Source organism: Symphalangus syndactylus, chromosome 3 (assembly GCF_028878055.3).
Source record: "Symphalangus syndactylus isolate Jambi chromosome 3, NHGRI_mSymSyn1-v2.1_pri, whole genome shotgun sequence".
In the NCBI taxonomy this organism is placed as follows: domain Eukaryota; kingdom Metazoa; phylum Chordata; class Mammalia; order Primates; family Hylobatidae; genus Symphalangus; species Symphalangus syndactylus.
The window spans coordinates 53,145,597-53,155,348 of NC_072425.2; the positions used below are offsets into that span (position 1 = coordinate 53,145,597).

The following is a 9,752-nucleotide window of genomic DNA, read 5'->3' on the forward strand; positions in this document are numbered from 1 at the left end:
GGACTGCCGGGAAAATAGCCGCTGCCAGAACGTTGGTGCAGAAAAGTGTTAGCATAGAAGACCTGGCTGCTGTCCTTTGAAAGGCCAGCTTACTAGGTGGCCCTTCACTGGAGTCTGTGAACTTAAGATTTCTGGGGGGGGGTTCCTACTACCTTTACTGATAAGAGTGGCTACACTGTGACTGAACAGTACAAATAATATGGTTTAACTAATACTTGCTTTCCTTCTTGGAGTTTGGATTTTTTTTTTTTTTTTGAGACATTGTCTCTCTCTGTTGCCCAGGTTAGAGTGTAGTGACATGATCTAAGCTCACTGCAACTTCCACCTCCTGGGTTCAAGCAATTCTTGTGCCTCCGCTTCCCAAGTAGCTGGGATTACAGGCACGTGCCACCACACCTGGCTAGATTTTGTATTTTTAGTGGAGACAGGGATTCACCACGTTGGCCAGACTGGTCTCAAACTCCTGACTTCAAGCAACTCACCCGCCTCTGCCTCCCAAAGTGCTGGGATTACAGGCATAAGCTGCCATGCCCAGCCTGGGAGTTTGAAATTTTGATATAGAAAAGTAGGGTGTCACATGACCAGCCCCCAGTAAAAATCCTGGGCACTGAGTTTCTACTTAGCTTCCCGGGGTTGCAACATTTTACAAGTGTTGCCACAGTTCCTTGTTGAGGGAATCAAACACATCTTGTGCGACTCTACCAGGAGAGGACGTGGATTGTGGCTGGTTTCCTCCAAACGTTTTCCTTTTCTGATTTTGCTTTGTGTCTTTTCGTTGGAATAAATTATAATCACGAACAAGACTATACACTGAGTCCTGTGAGTCATCCTAGCAAATCATCAAGCCTGGGGGTTTTGGGGATTCCTGACACAGTTGGAGAGGTGAGGAATGAGAAGGAAAAATAAATAATCCAACTTCTCCCTCCTGTAGCTACTTTGCTGATAGTGCACAGGATTCACCTGGAAGCTAGAAGGCAATGGAGCATGGATGGTGCAAAACAGAGGTGAACCTCCCAGACCTGGGCAAGGCAGAAAAGTGGGGAAAGTGGACATAGGGGTTGGGAGTCAAATGCTGAACAGTCGGCGCAGATGCAGAGCATGTGCCTGCTGCGTCCCCTGCTCACCATCAAAGCCCTGGAGCCCATAGCCTCTAATGCCAGAGTGTATAGGGCAGAAATAATTTTAATTTAAACTTTAAAAATTCAAAAGACAATTTAACCCATCTGACAAGGGATGAATAACCAGAATATACAAGGAGCTCAAATAACCCTATAGGAAAAAAATCTAATAATCCAATCAAAAGATGGGCAAAAGATCTGAATAGACATATCTCAAAAGACATACAAATGGCAAACAGGCATATAAAAAAGGTGCTCAACATTGCTGATCATTAGAGAAATGCAAATCAGGCTGGGCATGGTGGCTCACACCTGTAATCCCAGCACTTTGGGAGGCCGAAGCGAGTGGATCGCTTGAGGTCAGGAGTTCAAGACCAGCCTGGGCAACATGGCAAAACCTCATCTCTACTTAAAATACAAAAATTAGCCAGGCGTGGTGGCATGTGCCTGTAATCCCAGCTACTTGAGAGGCTGAGGCAGGAGAATCTCTTGAACCTGGGAGGCGGAGGTTGCAGTTAGCCAAGATGGTGCCACTGCACTCCAGCCTGGGTGACTGAGTGAGACCTTGTCTCAAACAAACAAACAAGAACAAAGAAATAAACAAAGAAATGCAAATCAAAACTACAATGAGATATCATCTCACCCCAGTTTAAATGGCTTTTATCCAAAAGATAGGCAATAACAAATGCTGGTGGGAATATGGAGTAAAGGGAACACTTGTACACTGTTGGAGGAATGTCAATTAGTACAACCACCATGGAGAACAGTTTGGAGGTTCCTCAGAAAACTAAAAATTGAGCTACAATATGATCCAGCAATCTCACCCACTAGGTATATACCCCAAAGAAAGGAAATCAGTATATTGAAGAGATATCTGCACTCCTATGTTTGTTGCAGCACTGTTTATAATAGCCATGATTTGGAAGCAAGCTTAGTGCCCATTAACAGATGAATGGATAAAGAAAATGTGGTATATATACACAATGGAGTACTACTCAGCCATGAAAAAGAATGAGATCCAGTCATTTGTAACAACATGGATGGAACTGGAGATCATTATGTTAAGTGAAATAGGACAGGCACAGAAAGACAAACATCGCATGTCCTCATTTATTTGTGGGAGCTAAAAATCAAAACTATTGAACTCATGGGCATAGAGAGTAGAACAATGGTTACCAGAGGCTGGGAAGGGTAGTGAGGGGCTGAGAGGGAGATGGGGATGAGTATTAAAAAATAGAAATAATGAATAAGATCTACTATTTGATAGCACAACACAGTGATGATAGTCAATAATAATTGTACATTTTAAAATAACTTAAAGACTGTAATTGGATTGTTTGAAACTCAATGGATAAATCTACCTTTGAGGGGATGGATACCTCATTCTTCATGATGTGCTGCTTATTTCACATTGCATGCCTGTATCAAAACATCTCATGTACCCCATAAATATGTTCACCTACTATGTACCCAGAAAAATTTCTAAAAAAGACAATTAAAAATTTTGAAAATAGAAATATAACATGGAAAGCTATAATTTGATCTAAAATTTTCCACGCATTCTTTTCCTTTGTTGTTGAAGAAAGTTTTACACTTTCAACTTCAAAATACCTTTCTTAGTGAAAAGTGCTTTTAATATCAATAAATTATTTAAATATCACTGTTGAATAAGATTAGCAAATTGACACTCATAGGATTAATTTAGGAATTTTCCTAAATAAAATACTGTGTTTTAAATTTAATTATAAAGAACTTTCATTTTGACGAAGCTGGTACAGGACCATTTGTGTGATGATGGCAATTTTCTCGGCTCTTGGTATCAGCACTCATTTATCCATACAATAAATAGTTATTGCATATCTGCTTTGTGATAAGCACTGAATTAAGTACTTGAAAAAAGAGCTAATGTCCATTTCAAAAGGAGTGATTGCTTTTTCTTTGGAGGAAACAAATATTAGATCTTACAGCGTTTGATATATATATTTTTTGGTCTGGGCGGTACATCCTCAGACACTCTTTTAAACTGTAAGTTTAAAAACTCTTGTATGCATTTGCAAAGATAAACTCTCATCATTCACATTCCAATACCTGTACTTGGTAAATAACAAAGTAAATTAAATGAGGTTCTTAAGAGTCAGTATTCAATGTTGCTGAATCTTCAGCTAATTCAATGCCTTCTTAAATGACCAATACAAATTAAAAGTCATGAAAGGTTTTCTAATTAAGATGACATTCCCAGAGAGGGCCAGAGCATTCTGAGGACATCATTTTGTGTTGATCCGTCACTGAGTATTGCTTTGGCTGTGCCAAAGGAAGGCCTTGGAAGAGCCCACATCAGAAGTGAAAGGTGGAGAGTGGGATAAGGAGGATTCTGTCAACTGAGGACTTCCCTGGGGTCTTCAGGAAGCACTGGATGGCAGCAAGGGGTATGGATCCCTGATTGCCGCTGCAGAACAGGGCAATGGGTGATGGTATTTATCGTGGGCATACTCCCTTGGCTTTCCTCACCAGACAACTACCCCTAAGTAGCCCTTTGGCTTTTAATTTACCACAAGAAAGATAAACCTTGCTAAAGGGCTGTCAAGCGCACAGACCTTGGGGTCTTTACTCTAATTCCAGCTGGAATGTTTACTGTGTGATCTTGGCCAACTTCCTTCGACTTTCTGAGCTTCAATTTTTGCACCTGAGAAATGGAAATAGTGACAACTCACATTATAGGTTTGTGTAAATTGCTTAACTTGATTTCTGGGATCTGCCTTTCTCTCTTTCTTAGCTACTAAGGTTGACCTTATCGCTGCACAACCCCTGCATGGTCATCCAAGACCTAGAGACTGAAATATGCTTGAAGGTCTAAAGTTAAGGCTCATAAATGGTAGGGCACCAAGCTGTATAAGAAGTTAGTAGAGATTTCTCTATTCTTGGTTCTTTATGGCACTATCTCAAGTAGATACATATTTTTTCAAAGTAATTTTATTATGAAATCCAAGCATCCAGAAAAGTTTAAGTACTATACAAAGAGCTTTTTTTTTTTTTTTAACTGAATGATTTGAGGGCAAGTTGTTGCTGGGATTCCCATCACCCCCAAATACTTCAGTATTTATAGTGATATAAATACTGAAGGACCTTCTTCTGTGTTATCTCAGTATAACCATTAACACTGATGTGTTACTACCATCCGATCCTCAGACCCGACCCCCTTTGAGTTTCACCAGTAATGTCCTTTATAGCCAAAAAATCCAATCTAGGACCCCACTTTGCATTTAGTTGTTATGTTTCTTTAATCTCCTTCATTCTAGAACAGTTAAGACCCTGACTTTTTGTCACACATTTTGTAGCATGCTCATTTGTTTGTTTTTGTCTGATAATTCCTCATAATGGGCAGAGGTGATGCATTTTTGGCAGGCAATTACAGAAATAATGCTGAGGTCTCACTGCCTTCTGTGAGGTGGCCTGTGATGTCAGCTTGTCCCATTACAGGTGATGTTAAGTTGGGTCACTGGGTTAAGGTCATCCAGCTTCTTCACGGTCATGCTATTCTTGTTCTAAGTGGTATTTTGTGGAAAGTTAAGTGGAAATTGTATGATTATCCAGTTTCTCATCAAACTTGTACTCATTAACCTACCAGATTTAGCGCCTATTGATGTTTCTTGGCTGAATTTATTGTTACCATGATGTTTGGCATTTTCACTTATACATTTATTATTAGCATTATATTAGAAGGAAAACTTCCTTTTCTCTTTACTTGTATTTGTTTTTGTGTTTACATCTGTATGAACTGATGTTTCTCTGTTTTATTCAAAGGTTTATAATCCTTTACCATTATTATTTACTTTGATATTCAAATTATTCCAGATTTAGCCAGCAGAAGCCTTTTCAAATCTCTTTTTCATGCCCTTTTGTCAAGTCTCCATCACTCTTGAGCATTTTCTTACACTCTGTAACTAAATGTTCCAGCTTCATCTTCTTTTTTCTGCCCTAGCCATGGAATCAACTATTTCTCCCAAAAGCCCTAGTTCTTTATCTTTTTTTTGAGATGGAGTCTCACTGTCGTCCAGGCTGGAGTGCAGTGGTGCAATCTCAGCTCACTGCAACCTCTGCCTCCCGGGTTCAAGTGATTCTCCTGTCTCAGCCTCCTGCGTAGCTGGGATTATGGGCACTTGCCATCATGCCGGGCTAATTTTTGTATTTTTGTAGAGACGGGGTTTCACCATGTGGGCCAGGCTGGTCTCGAACTCCTGACCTCAGGTGATCTGCCTGCCTTGGCCTCACAAAGTGCTGGGATTACAGGCGTGAGCCATTGCGCCTGGCCTCTGGTTCTTTTTAGTGTAGAAAGGTATTTAGAAACCAAGATGGGTTGCTAGATGTGCTCATTGCTATTGGAATGTCATTTAAAAGACTGTTTATGAATGGTAAAATTATAAGTGATTTTCAATTTATTTTATTTTTGGTTTCTGTTTTTTTTGTCTTTTTTTCTTTTTTACCAATACCTTTAATTTGTCTTCTCTGATTTAAAATCATCTTTTCGGCTGGGTGTGGTGGCTTACACCTGTAATCCTAGCACTTTGGAAGGCTGAGGAGAGCAGATCACTTGAGGTCAGGAGTTTGAGACCAGCCTGGCCAACATGGTGAAAGCCCATCTCTACTAAAAATACAAAAATTAACCAGACATGGTGGTGCACACCTGTAGTCTCAGCTACTCTGGAGGCTGAGGCAGGAGAATTGCTTGAACCCAGCGGGTGGAGGTTGCAGTGAGCCGAGATTGTGCCCCTGTACTCCAGCCTGGGTGACAAAGTGAGACTCCATTTCAATAAATAAATAAATAAAATCATCTTTTTATCTTGCTTTTGTTCCTGCAGCTAAATTAGAAATTTGAAGTGTTTTCCTTAAAAAATGCAATGGCATTTTTTTTTCTTTTTCTTTTTCTTTTTTTCTTTTTTTTTGAGAGCCTGGAAGAAGCTTGAGTTTTTTGTTTTTTTTTAATTATACTTTAAGTTCTAGGGTACATGTGCACAACATACAGGTTTGTTACATATGTATACATGTGCCATGTTAGTGTGCTGCACCCGTTAACTCGTCATTTACATTAAGTATATCTCCTAATGCTATCCCTCCCCCCTCCCCCCACCCCATGACAGGCCCCAGTGTGTGATGTTCCCCACCCTGTGTCCAAGTGTTCTCATTTTTCAATTCCCACCTATGAGTGAGAACATGTGGTGTTTTCTGTCCTTGCGATAGTTTGCTGAGAATGATGGTTTCCACCTTCATCCATGTCCCTACAAAGGACACGAACTCATCCTTTTTTATGGCTGCATAGTATTCCATGGTTTTCTGTCCTTGAGATAGTTTGCTGAGAATGATGGTTTCCAGCTTCACCCATGTCCCTACAAAGGACATGAACTCATCCTTTTTTATGGCTGCATAGTATTCCATGGTGTATGTGTGCCACATTTTCTTAATCCAGTCTATCATTGATGGACATTTGGGTTGGTTCCACATCTTTGCTATTGTGAATAGTGCTGCAATAAACATACATGTGCATGTGTCTTTATAGCAGCATGATTTATAATCCTTTGGGTATATGCCCAGTAATGGAATGGCTGGGTCAAATGGTATTTCTAGTTCTAGATCCTTGAGGAATCGCCACACTGTCTTCCACAATGGTTGAACTAGTTTACAGTCCCACCAACAGTGTAAATGCATTCCTATTTCTCCACATCCCCTCCAGCACCTGTTGTTTCCTGACTTTTTAATGATCGCCATTCTAACTGGTGTGAGATAGTATCTCATTGTGGTTTTGATTTGCATTTCTCTGATGGCCAGGGATGATGAGCATTTTTTCATGTGTCTGTTGGCTGCATAAATGGCTTCTTTTGAGAAGTGTCTGTTCATATCCTTCGCCCACTTTTCAATGGGGTTGTTTGATTTTTTCTTGTAAATTTGTTTAAGTTCTTTGTAGATTCTGGATATTAGCCCTTTGTCAGATGGGTAGATTGTAAAAATTTTCTCCCATTCTGTAGGTTTCCTGTTCACTCTGATGGTAATTTCTTTTGCTGTGCAGAAGCTCTTTAGTTTAATTAGATCCTCTTTGTCAATTTTGGCTTTTGTTGCTATTGCTTTTGGTGTTTTAGTCATGAAGTCCTTGCCCATTCCTATGGCCTGAATGGTATTGCCTAGGTTTTCTTCTAGGGTTTTTATGGTTTTAGGTCTAACATTTAAGTCTTTAATCCATCTTGAATTAATTTTTGTATAAGGTGTAAGGAAGGGATCCAGTTTCAGCTTTCTACATATGGCTAGCCAGTTTTCCCAGCACCATTTATTAAATAGGGACTCCTTTCTCCATTTCTTGTTTTTGTCAGGTTTGTCAAAGATCAGATAGTTGTAGATGTGTGGTATTATTTCCAGAGTCTCTATTCTGTTCCATTGGTTTATATCTCTGTTTTGGTACCAGTACCATGCTGTTTTGGTTACTGTAGCCTCATAGTATAGTTTGAAGTCAGGTAATGTGATGCCTCCAGCTTTGTTCTTTTGGCTTAGGATTGTCTTGACAATGTGGGCTCTTTTTTGGTTCCATATGAACTTTAAAGTAGTTTTTTCCAATTCTGTGAAGAAAGTCATTGGTAGCTTGATGGGGATGGCATTGAATCTATAAATTACCTTGGGCAGTATGGCCATTTTCATGATATTGATTCTTCCTATCCATGAGCATGGAATGTTCTTCCATGTGTTTGTATCCTCTTTTATTTCATTGAGCAGTGGTTTGTAGTTCTCCTTGAAGAGATCCCTCACATCCCTTGTAAGTTGGATTCCTAGGTATTATATTCTCTTTGAAGCAATTGTGAATGGGAGTTCACTCATGATTTGGCTCTGTGTTTTTCTGTTATTGGTGTATAAGAATGCTTGTGATTTTTGCACATTGATTTTGTATTCTGAGATTTTGCTGAAGTTGCTTATTAGCTTAATGAGATTTTGGGCTGAGATGATGGGGTTTTCTAAATATACAATCATGCCATCTGCAAACAGGGACAATTTGACTTCCTCTTTTCCTAATTGAATACCGTTTATTTCTTCTCTTGCCTGATTGCCCTGGCCAGAACTTCCAACACTATGTTGAATAGGAGTGGTGAGAGAAGGCATCCCTGCCTTGTGAATGGCATTTTTTCTTATAAATTATATCTCTGATTTTCTTTTCAATGAAATCCATGTGTTCAATATGCTTGTTCACAGTTTGCCCCCTGCCAAATGATTGCTTAATCCAAATATCTGGGCATCATACTGAGCTGAATCTTCTGCAGAAAGTATGGTCCACTACCTGAGACCCCTGTTAAAGGGAAGCTCACACATCCTGAGGTCACTGTCTGGTGTGAGGGGAGGACAGCTGATAACTACCTGGTTATGCAGTGTTCCCAGGCATCACTGGTCCCTAGTCATGGCCTCTGCCTGCCACTGCCACAAATACAGAAGGAATGCCATCCCCTTCAGACTCAGCTTTAATCCTCAGAGTTTCATCTAGTCCTTTATGGGCAGATGTTACCCAAACCCAAAATTTCCACAGGCCCTCTTGATTTTTTCACGGTGATCTAGATCAGACATTGAGCCTATGCATATTACACCCCTGCACTGACTTTCTGATTTCCAAAGCAATTCTACAATCTCTGCAACCTACTCAAAGTTTTTCTTTACCATCTGGAGCCCTTCCAGAGTTGCTTCTTTGAGGTCACAATAAGACTGTTTGTCTTTCTGTTTGCTTTGATCTCTTAATGGCCAGAGTCTCTGGGTGTCATTATCAGTAACATCAGCAGCAACAACAACTTCTCTGGTGGTTACATCAACACCAAATTCAATCTTCGTATCAACTTGTACACAGTTCTGTGGCAACCAGGATTTCTCCAGTATTTTAAAAATAACCTGTGTAGCATGACTCACGCTAGCCACTTCACTTTGGCCCTTACAAAGTCCAGCACAGCAAAATTTCACAGCAATTCACTGTTTCTCATTACTGGCAGCACCCTTGAAAACATCTCCACGTTAGGTGAGTAAAACTCACATCTGTCGATGACACCAGGATTTCTTTTAAGAAAACAACTAATTGCTATTCTGCGAACCCCTTTAACTGGAATAATTTCACACTGGGGCACAATGAAAGCCATATCCCCACATTTTTTGGTGAAAGCAGCTTTGATACTTGCTTTCTGTAATGACTGAAAAATATTATAAAACTGATGATTTTATTTGTGATTGCAGCTTTTCCTTCCAGGCGATTCTTTCTAGCTGCATTTCCTGCTATAATATGGTCCTTGGACTACAAGAGGGCTTTCCAGGAACTACCTAACAATTCATAGACTTTTTTTTTTCTCATGTATTTTTTCTTTTTTTAACCAGTGTTCAGTACCTTAGCTGTTGCCATTAGCCTGAGTGGATTGGGGGTGGCAACCTATTTTATTTTTTATATTTTTTTACATTTCCTAAAATTTCTGTCCTGAACATCTATCACTTTCATGGTGGTATATTTTATACCATAAGACAAACCCATTTCAAACCCTAACTCCTCGTCCCCAAATGAAAGCATGATCTTATATTGTTTCATTTAGCTCAGAGGAAATTGACATAGATTTGCTGTCCTTTCCCTCACTCCCA

General features: G+C 39.8%; 1 pseudogene; it reads right to left on the bottom strand.

Annotated features, from left to right (window-relative positions):
• Positions 1 to 8,285: 8,285 nt before the first annotated feature.
• Positions 8,286 to 9,531, bottom strand: LOC129478499 (bifunctional phosphoribosylaminoimidazole carboxylase/phosphoribosylaminoimidazole succinocarboxamide synthetase-like; annotated as a pseudogene).
• Positions 9,532 to 9,752: the final 221 nt, after the last annotated feature.